This window comes from Symphalangus syndactylus, chromosome 18 (assembly GCF_028878055.3).
Source record: "Symphalangus syndactylus isolate Jambi chromosome 18, NHGRI_mSymSyn1-v2.1_pri, whole genome shotgun sequence".
Classification (NCBI taxonomy): Eukaryota; Metazoa; Chordata; class Mammalia; order Primates; family Hylobatidae; genus Symphalangus; species Symphalangus syndactylus.
The window spans coordinates 58,775,704-58,803,608 of NC_072440.2; the positions used below are offsets into that span (position 1 = coordinate 58,775,704).

General features: G+C 38.4%; 1 protein-coding gene across 5 annotated transcripts in view; it reads left to right on the plus strand.

Moving 5' to 3' along the window:
* TTC28 (tetratricopeptide repeat domain 28) overlaps positions 1-27,905 on the plus strand; it is a 755,749-nt gene that overhangs the window by 270,607 nt on the left and 457,237 nt on the right. The window lies entirely within an intron of this gene.

Below are 27,905 nucleotides of genomic sequence, written 5' to 3' on the forward strand. Positions count from 1 at the left end.
CAGGTATCTAGCTATTTACATTACTTGGAAGAAGTAAAACAAAGAGAAACTATATAGTCTTGTACTTAGAATATGATTCTGAGGTTTTTCTTTAAAGTAAAATAGTTTCTTTTGTCATGATCAGTTTGCTCATAATTGAGCGCTCTAGTTTAATCAACATGTAGACATACCATGCCTCAAAGGTGGTTGTTTTCTTGTTTAGATTGTCAATAGGCTGTTTAGCATCATATGCTCTCAGCAAGAGTTCTAAATCAGCAGTTTGTTAATAATGCCCTCAGTAAGAAAATACTAAAGTTCTCTTTTGGTATGTAAATTTAGTTCAATTAAACAAGTATGAGTGAACCATCTACTTTGGGCAAGGAATTAGGGCTGGAATGGATACAGATATTTAAATAGGAGAGGTTTTATTTGTTAAAGAGGTTAACTTCGTATCAGGTGATCAATGCAAACAACCTAGTGTAATACAAGGCAGAATATGAGAAGCATATTACAAAGTACTGTAGAACACGGAGGAGGGAACAACTCCTGCTTGAGGAATCAGATAAGACTTCTTGGAAAAGATAGTATCTTAATTTGTCATGAAAAATGGATAGAATTTTAACAAGTAGATATGGAGGAAATATTGACAGAGTGAGAAATTGCAGTTTCAGATAGTTATACAGGATTCTTAGTTATGATTCCTTCTGTAATAGGGGTTCTTTGGCTTTTAGATTCTTAAGAGTGACAATAGATTCAACAAAATGTTAATTCTTAAACCTGTCTGGTCATTATAATAATCTAGGCCTAGGGATCTTTAAAAAATACATATTTCCGGATTCTGCTCCTATAGAGTCTGTCTCAGTAAATCTTGAATAGGGCTCCAGATTCTGATTTTAAGCTCTTTGATTTTGTTCCGCCAGGTTTGGAAGATAACCTTCTGCATGAGCTTTCATTGTTTACACAAAAATACCTTTCTTCTTCTGATTTTCTCACTTCCAAATTCAAAGCAAATGGACATGTTTCAGTCTATGTTTAGTTAAATATTTGATCCTTGAAATTTCAGTGTTCGAGTGGTATTGATGTTTGTTGTTAGCTGTTGATAGGCACATAGGTGCTCATATTTAATAAATATTTGTTAAATAGATAAAAATATACTAAAAAAATCTCAAGGTTATATTGGAGAGTACTACACGGTAAATTCCTTTAAGAGACTCTTTCTCTCTGTGTGCCTCTTTTTTTGTCTGTTCTGTGTTTGACTCCAGTATATGAAGCTCTTTTAGAAAAGCCCTGCAGGTTCTTTGTGACCCACACTTTGAGCATCACTGATTGCTAAGTTCCTATACCATTATTAAGGGCAGTTAGATAAAGCAAGTCACATTGCTGAGAATTTATGTAAGTTTAAGCGTTTTTTGTAGCATGTATTTTTGCTTCTTCAAAAAATCTAATTTCTAGAGATTCTGAAAAGGGAATGCATGCTGATTGAGTATTTTGAAGTTCTAAGCAGTTCAACTGCCGTCATTGGGGGTTGAACTGTGCAGTATATTTGATTTGTTACAGCTTCTTTATTCTACTTGCTCAGCATTTTCCTGGCAGTTAATTACACAGTGGCTTTAGGGTGTATTCCATAAGATGCTGAAGACACAGCTTTGCTGAATTCTGACACACTTTCCTCCTTGGTTACATAGCTAATGGCCACTCTGGGATAATTAGTGAGAAGAAACTCCAATGGCCCAATTACTGTCTTCTCAAGGTTTTCCCTCTTAATTCTTCTTTGCTCAAATCTTGAGAGATTGCCTCCATTGTAGGTTATACTTGTATGCTATTTAAAACTGGGTTTTCTTAGTTACAGTCAGACAAAAGGTAAAAGATCTGTATTTTAGTGCATTGGGAGTGCCATAAGAAGCTGGCTGTATTTTAGAGAAACCAAAGAGTAGTGTACTGTTCAGAGCAAGAGATGGCTAATATTTTCAAAGCCACAGTAATTGCTGGCTTTTGATTTCTGGGTTTAGACTCATATAATGGCCCTCATCTATGTATTGGGAGGACTTGAAGATTTAGGCTCAGAGCCATTAGGGTTTCCAAAGCTTTGCCTGATATGTAGATTAGTAATTAAATGTGCCATTTTTCTGTCAGGAAGCTTGACTGCTTGACTTGGGGTATTGTAACTTATTAATGTAATGAAAATGCATGTGCATATGCCTTGGTAATAACTATGTGAACATGTCTGCCATAGTATTTGGTAGGTAGATAAAATCTAAACCTTGTAAATTCCTGAGTTGTGTAAGTCAGCCATATGTCGTCTACCTTTTTAGAATGTCTGTCCAACATAGAATACAGTGATTTCAGATTTCCTTATTTTTTTCTTTTTTTGAGATGGGGGTCTCACTGTGTTGCCCAGGCTGGAGTGCAGTGGTATGGTCATAGCTCACTGCAGTCTTGAACTCCTGGGCTTAAGGAATCCTCCTGCTTCAGCCTCCCAAGTAGCTGGGACTGCAAGTGTGCATCATCACACCTGTCTTTTTTTTTTTTTTTTGGTAGAGACAGGGTCTTGCTATGTTTCTCAGGCTGGCTACAACTCCTGGGCTGAAGTGATCCTCCCACTTTGGCCTCTCAAAGTGTTGGGATTACAGGTGTGAGCCACTATGCTCAGCTAATTTTTTATTTTTGTTGCCTAGGCTGGTCTTCAAACCCCTAGGCTTAAGCCATCCTCCCACCTCAGCCTCCCAAAGTGATGGGATTACAAGTGTGAGTCACCATGCCTCAACAGTGATTTTATTATTTTTCCTAAGGTCCATGTCAGCATAAGATACTTCTTATTGGAATTGTGCAAGCAAACCTCTGTTTCTGAACTCTGTCTAAATTGGGAAAAAATAACTGTGCTAAAAGAAACTCGTTTGCAAAATTGCTTTATGGAAAGTTATTAATATTATGGATATGCTATGGATGTGGCATTTTCTATGAATATGTTCTTTATATAGAGATGAAGTACTCAGTGAATATTTCTTGATTAAATGAATGTAATAAAGTTTTATCATAGGAGTTCTGAATCTTTGTTTTTTCCATAGTCTTGCGGTTTTGTTTAAATATTCCCAGTCTCTTTGCAGAGTATGTTACTATGTCATCGAGGCTTTTGTTTCACTGTTGTGTGCTATGCTTTCCCAAATGGCTTGTGAAGATTGGTAAGGGTAATCTAAAATCTTGGAGTGACGAAACTGAGCCAAGTCATGTTGGTGGAGCTCACCCTAATGGGTCATGTTTTATTGAAGCAGTAAGATTGATAGACATAAGAAAAGAGTATTTCTAGGAGAACAACAACAACAACAAGTTCCATTTTACAGCCTGGTAAATCTTCCTCTGATTTGTCACTAGCAAAGTATAAAGTTCTTTAGGGATGGAGGTGGGGAGATTGTATTCAGTAGGAAGTAACCACATGATATTGAAATAATTTCCATCACATCAGATTGACACATGGAGAATCAGTATCTTCTGAGACTGTTCAGAATTGTGCAGGAAATTGTGTGTGGGTATGATTATTTTCTTCTAATACCCTCTTAATTAATACATGGTTTTGGTGAGAGGAAATCTTTCAAAGGGTAAAGGAGAAAAACCCCAAATCAATCCATAGAATATTGTGATAGAGTACACTGAAGTTAATGGAACCAGAGGTAGGAGCATAAGACTCTTGAATGTACTTCTTGTAACCATGAGATTGGCTTCTCCAATGTGTTTTTTAGAGTTCAGTGTAAAGAAAAATCAGGCAATTTTTATAGAATACATAGGAAAAGTTTTAGGAAAATTCCAATTTTAATGTCGAAATGTTGGAGCCTCTTTAAAAGAAAGCCTTTAAGCTTTCTTACTCTAGGGCTTTTCTAAAAATTCAGTGCCTTTTGTAGATACTTTCTCTAGGGCTTTTCTGAAAGTTCATTGCCTTTTGTAGATAACCACATTCTGAAACTTTTTATTGAAGGTTGCAAAATGGAGAAAATATATACATTTAGTATTTTAAAAATTTTATGAAATTAGTTTGGCCTTTTTTAGTAAGTTGTATCATTATTTGGATTTTGCCCAGTTTGAGAGATTGAAATGCCTGATAAAGCACTGAAGGAAGATGTACAACTGTAGTGGCATAAGCTTTTTATACAGTGGTGTGATCCCTTTCCTCTCATTGGAACAGCAGTTAGCAAATTTAGGTTTGCTGGCAGTCTTTCTGTGTTCCTGCTGTGTATCCATTATGTACCCATTCAAAGCCTCAGGCTTCTTATTTGTAAAATTAGATAGAACTTTGCCTGTCTCAGAGGATTGTTGTGTACATCTCAAGGGATAATATATGTGTAAGCATTTGGGAAAGTGTAAAGCAGTCCATTATTCTATCTCTAAAAGGACGTTTCAAATCATATTTACCTTTTGATTACTATGGTCTACTTTAAGTGAATCTGTATTTAAATTTCTTTTTATTAATTTCCAAATATGATCTTACTATAATTCTCGTCACATTGAAAATATGTTTCACTCTGATTTAACAACATGATTTTTCTCTTAAATCTGTACTACATTTTTTTTGTCTATTAAAAATTGTAATTGCTTACCTGCATGCCTCCAAGGGATAGTCTCCACTTTGCTATAACTGTTTTTTTCATTTAAAATTTCTTTTATTTATCCCAAGGGAATTCCATTTATCTGATAATATCTTCTTGTCATTTAAGGATTTTGTTAAACTCAGACCCAATACCAACCTTGGCACATACAGCAGACCTTCCTCTCATTTGACATGTTTTCCTTGATCATTTTCCTATGTGATCTCAGAGCCACTTTCCAATCCATCTGGCAGTGCTCATATTGGGCCAATTTTAATTAAACTTGTGAGCTAGATGGTAAGAACCTGTCTCAGATATTTTACTAGAATACAGTATTAGATCATTGGTTTTTTCCCATAATTCAAAAAATTATGCGATTAAAATATTAAAAGTAGACCAATCAAATCTGTCTAACCTCATGACAAATTTTTTAAGAGTTGTAAATATTGCACTGATTATTGCTTATTACTCCATTTATTTCAAAGGATGATAGTTCTTGAAGTTTCCATGCAAAATTGGAAATTGAATTATACAGACTGAATTTATTAGACAATTAGCAGAATATTGTTCCTTTTTTGGTTCTTAGGTCATTGCGTATTCACTTTTCTTCCCTCAGGGACTGTCTTACATCGCTGTCCTGTCCTTCCCTCTTCAATTCTTCCCCATATGCACTCACTAATATAAATGCTTGGATAGAAAATTATGGTTTTGAGATACGTGTTTCTGCTGCTTTTTTCTCATTATTTACATTGCCACTTCATCTCTGACACACATGTCTCTGGGTTGCTTGTCTCCAGTCAGAATGCTTTTCCCACCATAGGCCAACTCTGCTGCAGTTTTCAACTCAGAACTGACCTCTCAGTTGATAGAATCCTGAGACATCTCAGTCTGACAGAACCATCTCCCTAGAACATCACACACTGGGCTCTCCTTATACTCTCCATCACCTTACATTATTTTAGAGGGTTGCAGTTAGCATCCCAAATGTTTCAAATATTCCTTCCTGCAGGCACTCCTCAGTTGCAGTCTGATCAACTTCAGATTTATTATTACTCTCAAGAGAGCTATGCTGCATCTGTGCAGGGTGTTTGTTTCTGAAAGGTCATTTCCTGGTGTGAATTCCAACCAAAGGAGATCAAGCCAGAGTACAGCCTTCTTTCTGTTATGTACTTACTCATTTTACTTGGAAGAGAAATGAAGACTTATTTCAAATGTGCGTACAACACACAAAATTAGATGATGTGACATATTAATGATTGACAGAAACAGGTGAAAAGAATAATATTTAAGCTCATCTAAGCTTTGACATGTGTCTAGGTTGCATAATGGATTAAACAGAGAATTTTTTTCTGAGTTTGAATTGTTCATTCTTCTCTTCATGTTTATAATACTTTCCACAAAGCTTGAAGATCACATAGTTTCCACCTCTCTTTTGGGTTTAATGTCAATTGGCTGTCATTATACTTTGCTTCTTCACAGCCCAAAGCAAGTAAAGTCCTCCTTCATTTATTTTGCTGTATCATCATTAATGATATGGGCCACAGCCCATGTCATTGATGGTGGAAAGTTACCACCTTTTTTTAACTTTTAGCCTTAATTGAAATTTACTGAAAACATAGATTTGTTTCTTTAGCGTTCTCAATAATTTTTGACAGAGTGTTTTTAAATGTAAGGCATTTCTCCTGCATTATAAATTTAAAATAAGTTATGTTTTTCTATAGCAAAATTAATTCTCCTTAACCCCTGTGGCTGCCTTCCAAGCTGCCTCTGGTATTGGTCTAAGTACCAGAGTTTGCTGCAACATTTAAGCAATAAAATCCAATTTTATTGCTCAGTATTTCATGAAAATAAAATCCAGTTTACATTGTTTTTTGATAGTACATCAGATGACTAGAACCTTTCTTTTTTCTTTTTTTTTTTTTTAAGACAGAATCTTGCTCCGTCGCCCAGGCTGGAGTGCAGTGGCGCAATCTCGGCTCACTGCAAGCCCCGCCTCCCAGCTTCACGCAATTCTCCTGCCTCAGCCTCCCGAGTAGCTGGGACTACAGGCGCCCGCCACCACGCCCGGCTAATTTTTTGTATTTTTAGTAGAGACGGGGTATCACCGTGTTAGCCAGGATGGTCTTGATTTCCTGACCTCGTGATCCTCCCGCCTCGGCCTCCCAAAGTGCTGGGATTACAGGCGTGAGGCACCATGCCCGGCCCAGACGACTAGAAACTTTCTAATCTTAAAGGAGTGATTAGGCATTCGATGCCTGGATTCTTCATAGAAACCCACCTGAATGTGCTCCTAGGCATTAGATATATAAATAACACAGGGAGTGAGATGATTTTTCACAAACATGCTAAATAATGAATAAAAATAAGTTATGGAACTGTAGTAAATATTTCATTGTGAAAAGGAACATAGATTGTATTAGTGTGAGAGAGAAGAGGAAACTGAATCCTAAGCACAGACCTTAGTAATCATAAAGCTGATAGCCAAGGGTTTAGATAAAATATTTTAAATGGAGAAAGTTTGCCTACCACTCTGTTTTACATTCCTGTCTCTGCAGCCCACCTGCCCCATTTCCTCCCTTTTCTGTCACTAAGCATCACCATGCCTAAATACACAAAGAACAAACTACATAAAAACACAGTCCATGCTAAAACTGTGAAATGAACGTAAGAACAGTAGACTAACAAACTTTAACTTTGAGAGCAGAGCTGGCACTAAAGGAGGAGTAAAATTTTGTCAAATGGAAGAAGGGTATGGAAAGCATATATCTAGCACAGAATTGTGAAAACATCTGGCATATCATAGGGAGAGAAGAGTATTGTAGTGGGATCATCATGCATTTGGTTGGAAGTCATAAGGAGGCAAGGCTGGAAAGCTAGATAGGGTCATATTGTGAAGGACTGGTATGCCAGGCTAAGGGGTTTTGGGTTTTAGGAGCCAGCAAACATTCAACAGACATTTTCCAAATTTGGCAGAGAATCATGAGCTCTTCTCCCACTTCTGCCCTCTCCCCCCTCTCCATGGTGGAGGATGAACTGGAAAGGAGCTGTTGTGGAGAAGGGTAGCAGGAAGGTCTGCTAAGCAACCTGAGGCAGTTTGTAATAGTTGTAACTGAGAAGTGACAAAGGCTGTGGCCATCTGGCACAGCCTCCATTCATCTACAGAACAGATCTTCAGATATCTGAAGGCAGTTTTGTGTCCTTTAGCAAGGCATATATTTGGAGAACCTGTGTAATCCCAGCTTCCTTCACCAACTAAAACGGGATAAGCATCAGTGACGTGTCAACCCACTTATAGAACTTGCCTTACTATTCTTTGTTCATTACTTCTAGTGACCATAGTATTTTTATTATGTTGAAATTGTAATACTTTCAAATATTTGATTATTTTGAAGTAACATTGATGTAGGGTTTTTATTTTAGGCAACCAGCAGGGTATAGAACTTCTGGAGAGAAGGATCCTCGAACCTATATGTTATGATTCTGTTGGCTAAATCTCAGAATGGCAACAAGGAATTTTTGGTTTTGGTTGTTTCTCGTATCTCTTGTAAGGAAAACCTGAATAATTCAGGTAGTACATTTGTTTCTCCTTATACACTGCTAGGTATATAGTGGTTGGAACTATTCTTAAGGCACTATGCAACCACAGAGATCATCAATAGTAAAAGCTGTTAAACTGACATTATAACTATTGCTGTGAAACCAGTACTTCCTGCAGGCATTATTTCATCCTATGCCTTTTTGGAAAGGATGTAGTTCTCATTTAGTTGTCAGGGAACATGGTACTATCTTATAAGCATTGCTTTCTAATGAATTTTTTCAGATCTTCTTTGCAGAACCTCTTTCTGAGTTTCTGAGGAAGGATAAGAACGTTCTTCTGAATCAGAATTCTTTTCCAAGACTACATATTAAGAATGGACTCTTGGAATAAGCTTTCTTTTAGATCTCTAGATGTGATAAACATGACTATTCTGTGAGTAGGAATGCCTTTTCATAAGAGTTGAACAACTCTGTAGTTGCTTTTCTTGGCACCAGATAGCTAGGATCTCCAGGTGTTTCTGTTATTCACTCTGAAAGCTGGACTTGAGAGAAATTTTTGAGGGCGACAAAACATTACAAAGATGCACTGCTTTAATCTAAAGCCTATTAGAAGAATTCGTGCTGGGGTATCGATTTTTTTTAAATAATACCTACTGAACAGGTGTTCATTAGAATATAAAAACTTTACCTGTTTAGCAAGAGAACTTAGTCCATCTATTTCTTACACAAACTTGAAAATAAAGGAATTGAATAAAAATGAGGTCTTTGATGGTAATTTGAGCTTACTCGATTTACCATTTTAGAAATAGTTGTTCAGTTTATCTTTGTGTTTTGTTTTGTTTTAATTTCATCCAAGGTAAGAATTATTAATGAAAAATATTGTATATTGAACTTTACATCATTAAAGATGGAATTCTTTTCTTTAGAAAAGGTTGAAAAATAGAGTTCTGCCTTATAAATTCGTGTTATTTGCTAGTTCACTAAATTACTATTTTTTCTATTTCTAGGCATTTTATCTTTTCATCCTCACAAATGTATTCTAAATTCATCATTTAAATACCTTTCTGATTGTAATCTTGCTGAATACCAGTTTTGTTTTCCTCATACTGCTTTAGTCTCTCTTGGGCTCCTTTCAACCTACTTGGCTATTCCCCCTTTTTGAATGACCTCATTGTTTCTGAATCCCACACATCTTCTGTTGATTACTAAGGTCTGTGCTTAGGATTCACAGTTTCCTCTTCTCTCTCACACTAATACAATCTATGTTCTTTTTCACAATGAAATATTTACTACAGTTCCATAACTTATTTTTATTCATTATTTAGCATGTTTCTGATAAAGCCTAAGTAATTTTAAGATGAATATAGATAAACCAGAATATGTTCACAATAGTCACCAAGGCCAACAGAGTGGATGAGAGAGGTGATTTTAAATTATTTCAAATGAGGAATGACAGAGGGAAATGCCTATGTTTAGTAAGAAGAGGATTATAATAACTTCCTCAAGTCATTGAAAGATTATCATATGGAAGAGGAATTAGCTTTGTTCTGCATTGTCTTAAAAGATAGCACAGGCCAGACATGATAACTCACACCTGTAATCCCAGCACTTTGGGAGGCCAAGGTGGGCAGATCACTTGAGGTCAGGAGTTTTAGACCAGTCTGGCCAACATGGTGAAACCCCATCTCTACAAAAAATACAAAAATTAACCGGGCATGATGGTACATGCCTGCAGTCCCAGCTACTCAGGAGGCTGAGGCAGGAGAATCGCTCGAACCCAGGAGGTGGAGATTGCAGTGAGGTGAGATCGTGCTGCTGCACTCCAGCCTGGGTGATAGAGCGAGACTCTTCTCAAAAAAAGAAAACAGCACTTTGGGAGGCCGAGATGGGCGGATCATGAGGTCAAGAGATTGAGACCATCCCGGCCAACATGGTGAAGCCCCATCTCTAGTAAAAATACAAAAAATTAGCTGGGCGTGGTGCTGCACGCCTGTAGTCCCAGCTACTCGGGAGGCTGGGGCAGGGGAATCGCTTGAACCCGGGAGGCGGAGGTTGCGCTGAGCCGAGATCGTGCCACTGCACTGCACTGGCGACAGAGTGAGACTCCATCTCAAAAAGAAAAAAGAGCACAAAGGTTAATTTTATGGCATATGAATTATTTATACACATATGTATGTTTCCATATATGTTTTTATATATGTTATATATAACATATATGAACATATAACATGTATATATAATATATATTAATGTGTGTACATTTTTTAAAGTGGTATAAGGAGCAGGTGATGGAAATGACAGAAACATGTTTTAGCTTATTCGTTTTATTTAAGAAGAACTTTCAAAGAGTTAGAATGGTCTCAGGATAATGATGCTTTGCTGATGGAAGTTGTGATTTTCTGTTAATAGACATGGTCAGCTCTGCATTGTAGGGCTACTGTTGATGGGATTTTGGCATCAAATAAGAGATTGAATTAGATGACTGCTAGGTTGAATTTCTTTGTGTCTGAAAGATGCACTTCTCTCGGCTCTTTAATAATATGAGTCAGTAAACAATAGACATGATTATGAGAGTGATCTCTTTTTTAGTTTTAAGTTTAAGAACTGTAGTATTTAAGAATTGTTATTTTTCTTCTCATGATTATCACTAATTTTTCACAGCAGGAAAAGGGCAGAGTAAAACTCCCACATTTTGAAGGTGGATATTGTATAACATTACAAGGAGGACAAGGAAACAAGGATAAGAGTCATAAATTGCAGCTGGAAGCTTGGAACTGATTCCTCTATGCTACAGTAGCTCAGAAGAGATTCAGCCTTAAGTTTAATGAATAATGAAACATGATCTGAAGAAATTCTATGCAAGATATACTGTTGCCTAGTTCTTAAGTGACTCTGAGTAACTGTACCATCTGTCCTACATGAGAAGTAGCTCACTTTGTTCACCTTCTCTTTCAGATGTGGTAGTTCAAGACTCATTTGAAGAGCTCATTTTAATTACAGGTTACTTTCCAACACATGTTGGTGGCCTGTAGTCATTGTAAGGCGTCTGTAGAAAAGCACTGGCTTAAGATTGAGTTTTAAAATGAAAGTTGGGGCCGGATGCAGTGGCTTACGCCTGTAATCCCAGCACTTTGGGAGGCTGAGGCAGGTGGATCATGAGGTCAGGAGTTCAAGACCAGCCTGACCAATATGTTGAAACCTCGTCTCTACTAAAAATACAAAAATTAGCTGGGCGTGGTGGCAGATACCTGTAATCTCAGCTACTCGGGAGGCTGAGGCAGGATAATTGCTTGAACCTGGGCAGCAGAGGTTGCAGTGAGCCAAGATCACACCACTGCACTCCAGCCTGGGGGACAGAGTGAGACTCTGTCTTAAAAAAAAAAAAAAAAAAAAAAAAAAGAAAGTTGGGACTTTTTCATCATAGTGTTTTCTAATTGTGTTTATTATGAAGTGAAACATTACTTTGAGAATTACATGAAATCTTCTGGGTGGAACAGACTTTAGAAGACACATGGTTCAATCTCCCTGTTCTTCCCGAGGAACTAAAACAACTCATTGAGGAATGGGATTGGAAAGTTGTGTATTTGCCACATAAAATAGTGGTATTTTAGAAGCATTATTTATTTTTTTTTTCAGTCCTGTGCAACTCTTAGGAAGTCGGCTTCCTAGCATCTTATTAAGTCTACTCTATAAAAATGTGTTTATAAAAAAGGAGAAAACAGAGAGCTGAATGCACAGTTATTAGTCCCATAATGTAACCCAAATATAAGAGAAATTACTAAAATATAAGAGAGGTTAGGAAGAAGTTATAAACAATTTTTTCCAGAATATTGTCTAAGAGTTAATTGATATCCTGTGGCCTTAGAAAGGATGTTGACTATGTGACATTCAATTTAATTCCTTGAGTTGTATACTTGGCATAATGCCAGATCCAATAGAATGGCCCTTTGATCATTATGTTCCAATAGAAGTGGTTGTCCATGTAAGAACTAGAAAAATAGGGGAGATAAGAATTTGTCAGCGAGTGATTCTATCCTTGTATTCATTATATGCGCAAGTCACAAAGCCCATAATACTGCAAAAATACCTAGACTAAATGTTATTGTCACTTGTGACAACTGTAATGTTTTTCTTTCTTATAAAATAAGATTAGTGCTCTGACAAATTTAATCAGACAGTGAAGCAATTAAGTAGATTACTAAGCCATACCTACTTTGACTCTCAGCTGTATAGAAAATCAAGACAATCTGTGTAATCTAAACACTAAAACCTTTTATAAGGCATTACTGTGTGTGTGTGTGTGTGTGTATGTGTATGTGTAACAATTCTTCCATATTCCCAAACCTGGGAACCTGGGCATACTGGACAAGCATGTCGGGGAAAGGCCTTTGTTCAGTACAGCCTTGGAGAAACGTCAGACACAAAAATACCATAAGCCTTGGAAGTTAGTATTGCTGTGCTTGTGTTTGCTTTTCTTCTCCTGCTTTCTCCAGAATTATCTTTGTCTCGGTCTAGGAAAAGACTAGACAGGTTTGAAGGGAACTCTTATTTATTTTCTCCCTAATTAGGTTAAAATAAGTCAGAATAAATAAATGTCCACTATTGTGTCCCTGCTTTTTATAACGTGTTTGCTGTCCATAGGCAGTTGGAGACTTACCTTCTAGGAAGTATCAAGAGAATATAATTTACCCAGTTGTCAAAACATAAAATTTATTCCTTTTATAATTACCGTTTTTCAACACATCTTCATCTTGCTTCAGGCAGGCCACATACCTCTTTAAGACAGGTTAGAATTTCTAGGGCTTGTGCCTCCTCAGAGGGCCAAAATTGGTCCAGTAAAATTTTTTGTAAATTTGTTAATAGCCTTTCCAAAATTTTAAAGCTTTTTCATGAATTAACAATAAACTGAAAACAAAATCATTTCCCAGAGGAAGTAAAGCATACAGAGGAACTCCATATGAGTCCTGATTCTTGTCTAAGAGGGGGGTCTGTTAAAGGGCGAGCACAGACTCCCAGGTTAACCAGAAGACTAGGATTAGACCTTGGACTTCTGATGTTCTCATGAGGTGTTTTGAAATTTTGAAATTTAGAGACTTGATTCTGAAATGAAGCATTTTCCCCAATTTTTAGGTGTTTACTAGTGCCAGGCTTCAAACTTTTAATGTAACAGATGTTATCAAAGTTTATGATTATCTTTCTATGTGTCCCTAGGATTGTTTTGCTGAATCCTGGTAGAAAATGCATCTCTAGGCCCACGAGGCTGTTCCTCCGCTACACAGCAGGGCCAGGCTCTTTCCCATCTGTCTCAAACATAGATTTCAGCCTGAAATTCGGGAAAACATTTGCCGTGTTAAGTCATTAACAACTGTTTCAAAACAGTCTGATTTCTAACAGTTGGTGCATGTGGAGATACCTAATTAAAATAATTCTAGTCTCGTTAATAAGATAAGTGTGTTTTCTAGTTACTGTGGGATTATTGCTATCAAATACAAAGGGCATAAGGCTTAGATGAATGAATTATGCTTGTATTTTATTCCCTTCACTAATTTCATTGTAATTTAAGAGTTAAATCTTTGTGTTTTTTCCTTATATTTTCACTTCAGTGAATGGAAGAGGTAACTGGAGAGATGTAATAGACAGGAATACTAAGAACAAGATGCAGAGCAGGCGAGCCCCAAAATTGGGGCTTAGTGCAGGAGGGTTCTTGGCTTCACCCAGGAAAGAATTCAAGGGGGAATTGGTGGTGCTAGACAGCAACTTTTATTGAAGTGACAGTGTATAGCAGCAGCAGAGGTACTGTTCTTTGTGGAGCAGGGCTAACTCATAGGCAGTGTGCCTAGAGCAGCAGCTCAGGAACAGTTCTGCAGTCATATTTATACCCACTTTTAATTACATGCCAATGAAGTGGTGTATTGAGAAATTTCTAGAAAGGGGGTGGTAACTTCTGGGTATTACCATGGCAATGGTAAACTGTCATGGTGCTGGTGGGTGTATCTTATGGAGAGGTGCTTTCAGCACCTCTTCCCTGTTTCAGCACCTCTTCCCTGTTTCAGCCAGTCTTTAGTCTGGTCCAGAGTTGAGTCCTGCCCCTTACCTCAGAGAGACATAGCATCTGTAAATTCCATGGGAAATTTAGCTTCCCAGAGAAATTCACAGAAATTGAAATTCTACTACACAGTAAAATTGTTAGCCTCTTGTATGAACTACTCACCATTACTATCTTTTCCATGAGTCCCTCAGTTGAAATGGATCTCTTCTTCCTCTGTACTTCAAGAGTGCTTTACTGTATCCTTTTTGTGGTAGGTCATGCTTTCTACCTTCTGCTATAGCTATTTGTATATGTACATTTATAAATGCTTCTTCTTGAAGGAGGGCTCTGTGACCACTCTTTTGTCTCCACTGGGCCCATTGCAATCATTTGCACATTGTGGTTTGCTCAGGAATATCTGTTGAGTGAATGACAAATAGAAAGAAATAACATTTTACCATAGATTTTAATATTTTTAATGCAATCATAATCATAGTCTTAAGAAGGAACTTAGAAATTATTTTTAGGTATATAGGATGTTTTAATTTTTTAAATCTCAAAAACATTGTCAAAATCATTTAAAAAAACCTTCTGCATGATGAATTGTGTATGAGTAAAAACTGACATATGATCCTTTTAGCAGAATCAACATGATCTTACAGACTGAATACCAAGTAAATTGAGCCTTCTTCAAGAAAACCCTGTGTGAAGATAGAATTCTTTATTAATTGCTCCGAGCTGTCAATAAAATCTCTTGTCTCGACAACACACATTATTAAATAGTGAACCAATGGGCAAACAGGAAAAATGCCATGCATTTCAGGAGGTATTAGAAAGTAACATAATCAAGCCCTGCTGCCATCAGTCATTGGTCATTCCCAGCCACGTATGACTCAAAACAAATTTTTGCTGTCTCCCACCTTTTTTGACCCTTGGTGGTGATCATTATCATCCTCACTTCTCCAAACTTCATCTCCCTTAAAACTCTGCCCTTCTGAGATATATAAAATGAACAGTTGGGACTTTGACACCTAGTAGTGAAGCCATTGTTAATGCTTCTAGTAATAAGTTGTCATAGAGGTACACCTGAGAAGATAGTGAGAAAATCAGAGGTGAGTGGAAAAGAGGTGGTAAAAAGAATGATAGAGACAGGGAAGAAACTGGAGGTTAAGTCCTGGGATGCAGGCCATGAGTGAGAAGCAGGAGAGGAGGGAATCAGATGGGCTGACATATAGGCAGGTGCTTGGAGAGGATAACAAGTGTGTGTAGAACAGTGGTCCACATCTACCAACAACACCATTTGCTTTTTGTGTGTGTATCTTAAAAAATAACACATATAGGCTGGGCGCGGTGGCTCACGCCAGTAACCCAGCACTTTGGGAAGCCGAGGTGGACGGATCATGAGGGCAGGAGATCGAGACCATCCTGGCTAACAAGGTGAAACCCCATCTCTATTAAAAATACAAGTGGGCGTAGTGGTGGGCACCTGTAGTCCCAGCTACTTGGGAGGCTGAGGCAGGAGAATGGTGTGAACCAAGGAGGTGGAGCTTGCAATGAGCCGAGATGGCGCCATTTTTTGTTTTTTTTGTGAGACTCTGTCTCACAAAAAACAAACAAACAACATATATTCTAGTTAAAAATTTTTAAATTAATATTTAGGATATATTTTTGTTAGTAGCTATGTGTCATTTGCCTCTGGAGCCTGTCATTTGAGAAAAGAAATCAAAAGCCAAGCCACAGCCACATGATGATGGAGGCTTGTTACTTAAGCTTTTTGGGCAGATGTTTCTTTACTTAAAAAAAGTCTGTCTTCCCTAATTGCATTTCCAGCACTGACTGACCTCCTTAGCCCTATGGTGTAAATAGCTGTAGAGATTGTTTTTATGAGGAAATGAGACCCATGACTGCTTTGAACAATACAAAACTGTTCACCTCTGATGGCAAGAAACCGAGTAAAACCTGTCTAATACTATCCTGTAGCCTCTCACACCCTTGTTATACGTGAAGCAGACAAAATGGGCATTTGTGAGACAGGATACCATTTACAGTTAAAGAGGCAGCTTTGATGGGCTGCCAGGTATGTTGGAAGTTGAAGGCATCGATTTAATATTTCTCCTGAAGCACTTGGGTAAGGGAGCTGAAGGAAGGGCAAAATGAGCCTTCATGGAGACACCAGGCTAAGGGTGGTATCTGTATAGAGGACCTAAAACGGAAGGTAACATGAATAAATGTTAGCAAAGCTTTGATTTTAGATACTGGCGTCATATTTAAACAAGGGTGCAGGGCAATTATTCATTTTAGGAGTTGAACTGTCACTATGGAATCCACCTGCCCATTCTCTAAAACACATCTTCTGGACATCAGTATTATTAATATTGTGAGGAGGAAAACGGCTTTATTCATAACAGAATCATCTGTGATGAAGACAAAATGTTTTGGACCAATCGTTTTTCCATGTGTCAGCCTTGTAGATAGTCGTGTTGGGTCTCTAGCGCTGGTTACAATAGACTATTGGCCAATAGCAAAGACTAGTGATCATGTTCTGTATTCCCTCTATAAATTTGGCAAGAGTTGGTTGAGGGAAACTTTTGTGTACTTCTCCTGGTTTGCTTAATTAACAGATTAAGCCCAGTAAGGAGATACAAAAGCACAACATCTTTAGCTTTTGAGATTGGCTACTTCCATAGGTTAAATTACCTTCTGGGGACTGGGAGATTGTATAGAAGTTAGATAGGCCTCTTGCTGATTTCTGACCCAAAAGTAATTAGACTTATAATAAGAAAGACATCTTAAATCTTGCTGGTAAGAGCATGATTGGAAATGAAACTTTTGAAATTCGTTTCTAGTTTCACAGATGGAGTTAAACAGAGGCATAGACTTACTGGAGAAAAGTTGTCAACACTAATGATAGCAACAGTTACCATTTACTGAGTGTGTCCTGTGTGCAAAGCCTACGCTGCTTTACATTTTAACAGTACTGTGAGAATTTTAGAATGACTGTTTTACAGCAGAAGAAACTGAGTCTTAAGAGTGAGTCAGTAACTTGCCGAGAATCACAGAATTACCACATAGTGATCTGAGGTTTGAAACTGGATCTGTCTGACATAGATGTGCTGCTCAGTTCTATACTTGGATACCTTAAAATGAGAAATAATTACAGATAGGCCTAAAAAAAAGTAGTGCCTAAAAATTTTAAGGTATAGAAGTCCAGAAAGCCCTTGTTATCAAAGATCACAAACCAATGACACGTGATGATCAACATGAATTAAGAAGTGAGTTACTTAAGTAACTCTCTGGGGGTGATTTTAGGTAAAGAAAAGTGTTAATAGGTCTTATTTATTGCATGTGCCACCACAGGACTTTTAGTGAAGTGACATTCTATGCTTTATAAAATAACAGTGCTTGTAAGCCCTCTGTCTCCTGTTACCACTTTAAGCATTATTCAGTGTGGACACCCGGAGCTTGTTTTTCTGTGTCATCCATCTGCCACTGCTACTAGAAACGTGTTCTCCTAGGCCTACCATTCCAAAGTTTTCTCTAATAAGCTCATATAAAATGGTGGTATTATATTTGCTATTACTATTCTACCATTTCTGGTATTAAAGAGCAGACTTCGGTCTCCAGTGCATCAGCCTTTACTGATAGATGTACTCTTTGGGAGTACATATTTAAGTGTAATTAGTGCTGAAGTCAGACATTAAATTTGGACCAAGGGTAGGGGAACTTGACCAGTAAACAGATGGGAGGGAGAGCTTGGGTTTTATCTAAGAAAAGGGTCAATTTAAAAATCCTGAAACATAGCAGTTGTGAATTAAATGCATAGAACTTTTTCCAACAAGTTAATATTTAGGTCTGGCATCATCAATCAGTAAATTAATTGATTATGTCTATGCTCTCCTGTGAGCCTAGTGGTTAATTTTTAATTTTTCTATTTAAACTTTTTTTTTTTTTTTTTTTTTTGTAGAGATGGGGTCTTGCTTTTGTTGCCTAGGCTGGTCTGGCTTGAAGGACTCCTCTGGCCTGAAGCAATCATCTTGTCTCAGTCTCCCAAAGTACTCGGATTACAGATGTAAGCCACTGGGCCTGACCTGGTTTAGTTTTTTATTTTGTTTTATTTTTTGAGGCAGTCTTGCTCTGTTGCCCATGCTGGAGTACAGTGGCGCGATCTCGGCTCACTGCAACCTCCATCTCCTGGGTTCAAGTGATTCTTCTGCCTCAGCCTCCTGAGTAGCTGGAATTACAGGCATGCACCACCAGGTCTGGCTAATTTTTGTATTTTTAGTAGAGACGGGGTTTCACCATGTTGGCCAGGCTGGTCTCAAACTCCTGACTTCGGATGATCCGCGCACCTCGGTCTCCCAAAGTGCTGGGATTACAGGCATGAGCCACCGTGCCCGGCCCTGGTTTAGTTTTATAATGAATGTGTCTTTAATTAGGAGACTTTAGCCCACTGAAAATAGTTCAGCTGAAAGAAGTTAGTAGTAGTTGTCGTCCTCCTCCTCCTCCTCCTCCTCCTCCTCCTCCTCCTCCTCTTCCTCCTCCTCCTCCTCCTCCTCCTTCTTCTCCTCCTCCTCCTGCTCTCCTCCTCTCCTTCTCCTCCTCCTCCTGCTCTCCTCCTCTCTTCCTCCTCTTCCTCCTTCTTCTCCTCCTCTCCTTTTCCTTCTTCTCCTCTTCCTTTTCCTCCTTTTCCTCCTTCTTCTTCTTAGACTTCTCCTTTTTAGACTATAAACAACTCTGTACCATCTTTCTTATCATAATTCCCTGATTCCCATTTTTCTGGCCTTTACTACTCCTATCTTCTTTCTCAACTCAAATATGAATAAGAATTAAAGAAGCTAAAACATCAACTTAGACTAGAATTTGTGCCTTTTTAGTATTCAATGAATATATATTTGTATATTTTAAAAAATGTTTGAATTTAAGAGTTGAAGAAATTAGGTTGGACTCTTGTTGGATTTCTTATGTATAGTTGTTTAGAATATAAAAGACTAAAATAATACTAGAAATGCATTAAAAAGTGGCCTGGAGAATTGGCACTATTGCTGTTACCATCTGGGCTATCCTAAATATTTTAGCCAATATTTACATATTAAGTCACAAAATTCATTTATATCTTAATCAGTTTGAACAATATGGCCTCTAATTTGAAGGTTCTGTTTTTTTCCAGATTGGGAAAGCCTGCTTACAAACTTAAAGGATTTTGTTTTGCTTTAAGTTTTGTACGTGTGGGATAAGGAGACATTTCCAAGTGCAGGGTGATGGTATTATTGCTGCTACTGTTGCCACTGCTACTACTACCACTACTATATAGAACTATATGTGCACTGGGTCTTTCCTGCCTTTAATACCCCATCTTCTTTCTCAATTCAAATATAAACAAGAATTAAATAAGCTAAAAGATTAATTTAAAATAAGAATAGAATATGTGCCTTTTCAATGCTTGATGAATATGTATTTGTATCTTTTTAAAACGGAAGAGTCCTGGCACTCTTTGAGATGCTGAGCAGGACTGGAGCTGTACCCACTGGCAAAGGGAAGAAGACAGGTCATACCTGGCATGGCAGACAGAGCTTTAAGTAAAAATTGGTTGATGATGGTTATAGGTTTGGTATAAATTTGAACATACCAGCTGAAGTCCATCTTGAATAACCGAATTTCATCTAGGAGTTAGACAAGATGAAAAGTTACTGAAATGGAAAGGTGAAGATTGTTGGCTTTGGAAATCAGATTGCAGAAGTATGTAGAGTGAAATATTTTGTTGAAAATGCATATATAAAAATGTGTATATGGGGTGGGAGAAAAGACTACTAGGATATACATACAGTGCTGATCTTTCTGGATGATGGGAATATGAAGTGTTTTAAGATTTTTTGCTCATCTATATTCTCTAATTTTCTACAGTGTGCATATTTCTGTTATTATTATGGAAGGCTGTTTTAAAAATTGCCTGTTGAAGATGAATATCTGGTGAATTCTCTTGGTTGTAGATGAGGATGGCTTATCAGATTGTTGTGAGGCTAGGTGAGGCAAGGCAAGGGATGGAGTGCTTTGAAGGATAATATATGGACCAATAATACAGTGATTTTGATAATACGAAACAACAAGAGTTAAAAACTTATTATCTTTGAACTGATAGTATTTAAGATAAATTTATCAGTTTGTGTGATTATAGAAATTTACTTTTCTAGTTATGTTTAGGCTGATAATACAAGTTTCTAGGCTGGGTGCAGTGGCTCACATCTGTAATCCCACCACTTTGGGAGGCCAAGGTGAAGTACTACTTGAGCCCAGGAGTTTGAGAACAGCCCAGGCAACATAGTGAAACCTCGTTTCTACTGAAAAAAAATTAGCCCAGGTATGGTGGTGCATGCCTGTAGTCCCACCTACTTGGGAGGCTGAGATGGGAGGGAGGATTACTTGAGCCCAGGAGGTCAAGACTGCAACGAGCTATGACTGTGCCACTGCACTCCAGCCTATGTGACAGAGCAAGCCTGTCTCAAAAAAAAAAAAAAAAAAGTTTCTAGTCTCAGCTTATAGAAAGATTGTACTGGATAGGGCTCAGGAATGAGCTGGGTAGCTGGAGTATACAGGCAGGGATTTAAATTTTACAGAGCTAATGCAGGGTTCATGGTATTAAGAGTTTGGCAGCAATCCCCAGAAGTTAAGAAATTTCAAACAAAGGCTGACAGGAGACAGTTGGCTGGAGAATGAAAAAGTCTGGTACAGTTGAAGTACATCATATATTAGGATCATCACCAATGCAATGAATGTTCATTGCCAGATCACTACAGTTAGAAATGTTAAAAAAAAAAAAAAAGCCAAAAAACCCCCAAACAACTGTTTTGATTTCTGTAGTCCATGTTTAAGTTTAAAAACACATATATCTGAACCAGTTATTGTAGTCCTGTTATTTTAAATTGAAGTAACAAGAAGGATATAGAAGTGATAAACTGGAAATTAGAAAGAAGATTAATGGTAAAAGATTGGCAATACTCACAGGATAGGTCATGTTTACCTTGAGAAAAATATTATTATGAAGCTATACCTTATTTGGGGGGTAGGTTCCAAAGTCAGCATATAAAGTGAAAAATGGAATAGTCAAAATTACCTTGAAAAATCCATTGAGAAATTCCATATTAGAGATCAGTAAATTCAACACAGTAGGTTTTTTCTGCAGCATTGTAACAAAGCACTATTTATTTGGTTGAGCCCTAGATATACTTGGCTTGCACTTAGGGGCCATGATGTTTAGAGAGGAATAATGCCTTACATGCTGGAGTCACCCTCAGTTTGTCAAAGTGTTCACACTGTGAGAGGCTCACAGAAATGGAGGCTGACTGAAGGAAGAGCAGATTCACATCTTTCATCCCTTCTTTATGCTCATGCTTCTAATTTTTGTTCCCATGTTTTCTTGCCCCTCCTCTTCTTGGTATTTATTTTGTCTCTTCTCTTTCCCCTCTTCTGGCTCCCTCTCCATCTCTCCTGAGCACAGAAGTGAGGCTACTGTATTTAATCCACAGTGGCCCCCTCTGGCCCCCTTTTTGTGTCTTCTGAGCACAGGCCCTGGCCCCCTCTCCATCTTTCCTGAGCACAGAAGCGGGGCTACTGTATTTAATCTGCAGTGGCCCCCTCTGGCCCCCTCTTTGTCTCCCCTGAGCACAAGCCCTGGCCACCTCTCCATCTCTCCTGACCACAGAAGTGGGGCTGCTGTAACCACTTGGGCTCCATAGTTCTCAGGATGACAGTTTCAGGCACTTAACCAGATCCTCTTTGATTCGGAATGGGGCGGGGACCAGTGTTCTAGCCTGACCAGGTTTATACTGCAACTTACAGTACTTATGTTTCAGGAGTCAGTCTGGGGGCAACATGTGTCACCTTGAAGATTAGATCTGAACTAGGGTCTTGGGGGATCCAGCCTGATCTGGTGCCTTTAAAATGTTCAGACCTAATTAGTAAAGTCTGAGTATATATGGGATTCTAGGGCTTATGATGCGGCTACTTGAGACTTGGGATACACCCAGGGATCCTGGACTCAAAGCCCTCTGGAGTGTTGAAGGATTCCTTTCCAAAGTGGAATTCATATGACCTGGATTTCCTTTGTACGGTCTGGGGCTGTATTTTATAGGAGAAAGAACATAGAATGCGGGATCAAAAACTTGATTTTATACTACCATGTATTAGCTCTATGTTCTTAGGTCAGTGTTTCTTAGCTTTTCATGTTTGTGGCACATTTTCTAATACTAGAATTTTGGTGACATTATTGAAGGAAATAAAAGACTGAAAACAGCACTAACAAATCAGTAATGGTTCAGTCGAGTTACAGAGTATCACAGAGTCTTGATGTCTATCAAAAGCATCCATGGTTTGTATACTGTTTACTTGGTCATCCTTTCAGCACTGTTTTTCTGTAAGAGCTGTTCACTCTCTGCCTGTGCTGTCTCATGTAATTAGGATGCAACAGTATGTGTGGTTTCATTAAATACAGTCTCATTCTTTGTGAGCACTAGCTTTGTGGTGTGTTACTACTCTTGCCTCTTACTCATGACAATTCTGTACAGTGAATTTGTGTTTTCACCTGTTAAGTGAGGACAGTAAGAACTGCCTTACCTACATCAGGACTCTTGTGAGGATCAATGTGCTTTAAAGGATACAAAGGTTTTATGAAAGTTATGAAGGGCTATATAGAACTCTAAGGGATTTTTGTTAGATTTTTATTTGTTCCCTTGTCTCTTTATCTTACTAGTTAATGAGATTATTGAGATCAGGGACTGGATTTTTTTTCTTTTTAACTTTATCACCAGCATGTAGCTCACTGTTTGCTATATAAAAGATGTTCAATAAATATTTATTAAATTGAAAATTTAAATTATTGTTTTTATTCTTAATATTGGATTATTTTACCACACAGCCAGACTTCTCTGTGTAAAGCAGTATCGAGCTGTGGTCTGGTAGATTTCATTGTGTAGAGAGGAATAAGGTGAGTATACCAGGAATAACGTGCCTGGTAGTTTTGGATGGGGAGCAGGGACAGAAAGACAATCATAGTCGTAAGTGCCCTCTTTTGGGACGCATTCTTCCTAAATGTAGTCAAGTGGATTATCACATGGTTGCTGTGTGCAAGTTGAATGCAGCATTTTGTTTAGTCTGGTTTGAGATATTCTGAGTGGTTTTATTATTATGGTGTCTCTATTGGAGACTCTTCCACAGCCTTATAAATTTAATTTTCCTTAATTGGGATGGGGAGGGAGGAAGAAAACAGCATTTACTTGGCATTCTTGCCTTTTAGAGCTGTGGGTTATTGATTCGGGGTCCTAGAATAGTAATGCTTGGAAGTAAAGGTTCCCTTGGGAGCACCAATGTTAAAGGGCAAAGGGAAAATGATTAGAATTTAAATCTCCAGACTCCACTGAATTTGTGGCTTCATTTAAAAGGGGTTGGGGAGGGGGACAGAGGAAATGATCTGGGCTGCTGCTTTGGGCTTTGCTTAGGCTTACATCCACTAACTGATAACTCAGAATTACAACCTTTACAAGTTGAGCTATGTGGGCCAGTACGAACAGACAGCCAGTGGACAGACTGCTTTTACTGCTAGTTGTCAGATTGGGCCTTTCAATACTAGTGAAATCGCTCGTATTTTCTAATGGAGAGTGTAACCTTTGGCTTTGGCTTTCTTTGAACTAGTGAAATCTCTTCTACCAGTTTCTGGAAAATGTAATCACCAAATTACACACATACTTCATTCGTTGATGTGTCACTCTTTAGAAATTCTATTTCCCCAAAGTCAAGTTTTTCTTTTAGACTGTTTATCTGATGCCTAGCATTACTATTTTAAGTAGTATATTTCCTGACCTATTAGCAGAGGGGAACAATGTGGAATAATGGGAAGAACATTGGATAATAATGATAAATAAGTTTTGCTACCAAATGGCTATGTGATCTCGGACAAACCACTTAACCTCTCTGAGTTTATTATTTGTCTGCATTAGTCATAGTTGTGAATATTTTTCACATTCTTAGGGCTTCTATATGAAATTTATAAATGCCTTTCCTGATTTTGCTTGCTTTGATGGAAGATAAGCCACAGTTCATATCTAAATGGTTATTAGGCCTTGGGTGCATGGTGTTTAAAAATATTGTTGCTGTTATTTGAATATATTTTGTAATGTAAATAATTAGGTTGAGCATCATATGTCAGGGGTAAAACAGTCCTACAAGGATGTGTGGGCTGTTTACACCAAGTTTATATAAATACACAGTAACAATGAATATTGGGGTTGTTGCTGTTTTTTTTTTTTTTTTTTTTTTTTTTTGAGATGGACTCTCGCTCTGTCGCCCAGGCTGGAGTGCTCACTGCAAGCTCTGCCTCCTGGGTTTATGCCATTCGCCTGCCTCAGCCTCCCAAATAGCTGGGACTATGGGCGCCTGCCACCATGCCCAGCTAATTTTTTTATTTGTAGTAGAGTTGGGGTTTTACCGCATTAGCCAGGATGGTCTCGGTCTCCTGACCTCCTGATCTACCCACCTCGGCCGGTTATTGCTGTTTTGTAAGGAAAATGTTTTCTAGTACCACACTTGCCTCCCTGGAAGGGAAAGAAGAAGGAGGGAAGGAAGTAGGGAGGCAGGGAAGAGAAAGAAAGAAGAAAAGAAGGGAAGAAGATTAATTTGCTCTGTCTTTGTAAAAATTATATATGGCAGATATTTGTATGTGTTAAAAACAAATCCTGTTGCCATATCCATGAAAATACATACATATGCATGCATATCTATAAGTTGGGTTAAAGGAGCATTGGCAGGCCTGGTTAGACGTACAGTACAATGTACTTTTGATCTCCAGGTTTTTAAATTGAAACTCATGTTCCTGTCTGGGGATTTGAAATTAAAGATAAAAGTATGGAGGCTTTCACTTAAAATGGTATATTGGTTATTCATTGTGTAGACAATAAGCAGATCATTTAAGCTGGTTCAAGTAGAAGTCATAGTATTACTATGTGTGTTCTGGAGCACACACATATTGCTATGTGTGTGCTCCAGTGTGTTTCTGACTATTCTGAGGAGAGAGACAAAATATCAAGCAACTGGGGACAATATGATATCCTGAAGGCTGAAATTCATACATTATTTAAATGCTGTGTGTTCTACATGCTATAGGTTTCATGAAAACAAAGCAAGAGACCACCCTCATTATGGAGACTGGGCAGTAGCCCAAGCAGCTGTGAAACTGAATAGAAAACCGTCCCTGTTTGTCTCAGCTTTTCAATTCATTTTGGCCCAAGTTTGAATCACCAAGCAGAGCGGTCACCTTGCTTATTGGGGTTTGACAGTCATACGGATGTTGTTGTAGATTAGATCTTTTTTATAACAGTAAATTGAATCTTGTATTAGCAGAAGCTGTTTAAGTAGTGATTTTGGTGTGATGAATGGAAACCTTAGCAGGGTGGTACTCCTTATGTGGGGCTGAGGGTTTTTAGGAATCCCGGAGTTTGGAGATGACAAATTGATTTTAGATTTAAGATCAGGGGAACAATAGCAAAATAAAATGTTTTCAGTTGTTTTCAAATTGATTCCAATAAACTTTTAAGTGTTATATTCACGGCACTATGCTAGTAGCTTTGGATAAACATATTTAATAAAACATGATAGTTGTACATCATTTAGTATACAAAATTGTATACTAAAAATAATGGGTTATTAAAAAATAGGGTTGGGTGCAGACCACTCAAAATCTGTGCAACATTGACCCATAGTACCCAGAAAACAAGGGCTTGGACAGCCCAGGCAGGCAGCTCAGCATAGGTGGAGGTTGCCATAGATTATATTAAATTAAATATGCACAAAAAACAGTAAAAAAATGCTGGCTTGTATAAATGTGGAGCTATTTGGAAGTGAACCCTGAGCTGGCGTGGTGGGACCTGTAGTCCCAGCTACTTGGGAGGCTGAGGCAAGAGGATTACTTGAACCAAGGAGTTTGAGACCAGTTTGGGAAACATAGTAAGACCTCATCTCAAAAACAAAAACAGAAAGGTAAGTGGAGCTCTGAGCCAGTGGAGTTGCCATTAAGGTGGGCACAGAAGGAAATAAGGCTTGCTCCAAGATGAGAACCAAGAATTAACACCTCTTTTAGCCTTGTATACAAGCTTTCACTTTGAATTTTTCTTAAATAAAATGAAGAGCCTGTATGTGCAACAGCCAAGCTGAAGCTGTTTTGCTTTTTCTTTTCATTTTTTATTTTTTTAAGACAGGGTCTCCCTCTGTCACCCAGGCTGGAGTGTAGTGGTATGATTTCAGCTCACTGCAGCCTTGACCTCCTGGGCTCAAATGATCCTCCTGTCTCAGCCTCCCTAGTAGCTGGGGCTAAAGGCATGCACCACTATACTTGGCTAGTTCTTTATTTTTTGTGTGGTGACGAGGTCTCACTATGTTACCCGGGTTGTTCTTGAACTCCTGTGCTCAAGCAGTCCTCCTGCCTCAGCCTCCCAAAGTGCTGGGATTACAGGCATGAGCTACCGCATCTGGCCCTGTTTTGCTTTTCTTTCTGAATTCTGTTCTATTCCAGCTCCTCTTGCCTAGGAAAAAAAAAATCACACCCATGAACCAATACAATGTCTATGTGCTATTGACACAAGCTAAGTGGTACTGTAGAAAGCTTGTGTTGTAAAAGAATCGACTGTAAAAGTGCTAGATCTGGCTAGATGTGAACTCTGCCTACATAGAACTGATCATCTAGTTTGAAAATATGAGAAAGGCCAGGCTTGGTGGCTCACATCTGGGTATTCCCAGCATTTTGAGAGGCCAAGGTAGGAGGACTGCTTGAGCACAGGAGTTTGAGACCAGCCTGAGCAACACAGCGAGACCTCGTCTCTACAAAAAATAAATATAAAACAATTAACTGGGTATAGTGGTTTGCACCTATGGTCCCAGCTACTCAGAAGGCTGAGGTGGGAAGATAGCTTAAGCCCAGGAGGTTGAGGTTGCAGTGAGCCATTTATTATACCACTACACTCTAGCCTGGGTGACAGAGCAAGACCCAGTCTCAAAAAACAAAAACAAAAACAAAGCAAAACAAAAAAACTATAAGAAAGTTAAAGTTAAATGATGAAAGTTTAAAAATGTCTCAAGGAAACACTGCAAGAAGTGACAAAATGCAGTAGTATATGATTATCAAGATTCTGTAGCTATTAAATATTTAGTGTCTTCTCTCCCTTTTATTTCCTCCCTTTCTCCTTTTCACCCCAAGGCATTTTTTTTTAAAGCTCTTAGACCCTATGGATTCATAGTATAGAAAGAAATACCTATGACTGGAGGTGGAGCCAAGATGGCCAAATAGGAACAGCTCCGGTCTCCAGCTCCCAGCCTGAGCGACACAGAAGACGGGTGATTTCTGCATTTCTGCTTGAGCCACCACTGCTGACACCCAGCCAAACAGGGTCTGGAGTGGACCTCTAGTAAACTCCAACAGACCTGCAGCTGAGGGTCCTGTCTGGTAGAAGGAAAACTAACAAACAGAAAGGACATCCACACCAAAAACCCATCTGTACATCACCATCATCAAAGACCAAAAGTAGATAAAACCACAAAGATGGGGAAAAAACAGAGCAGAAAAACTGGAAACTCTAAAAAGCAGAGCGCCTCTCCTCCTCCAAAGGAATGCAGTTCCTCACCAGCAACGGAACAAAGCTGGATGGAGGATGACTTTGACGAGTTGAGAGAAGAAGGCTTCAGACGATCAAACTACTCTGAGCTACGGGAGGAAATTCAAAACAATAGCAAAGAAGTTAAAAACTTTGAAA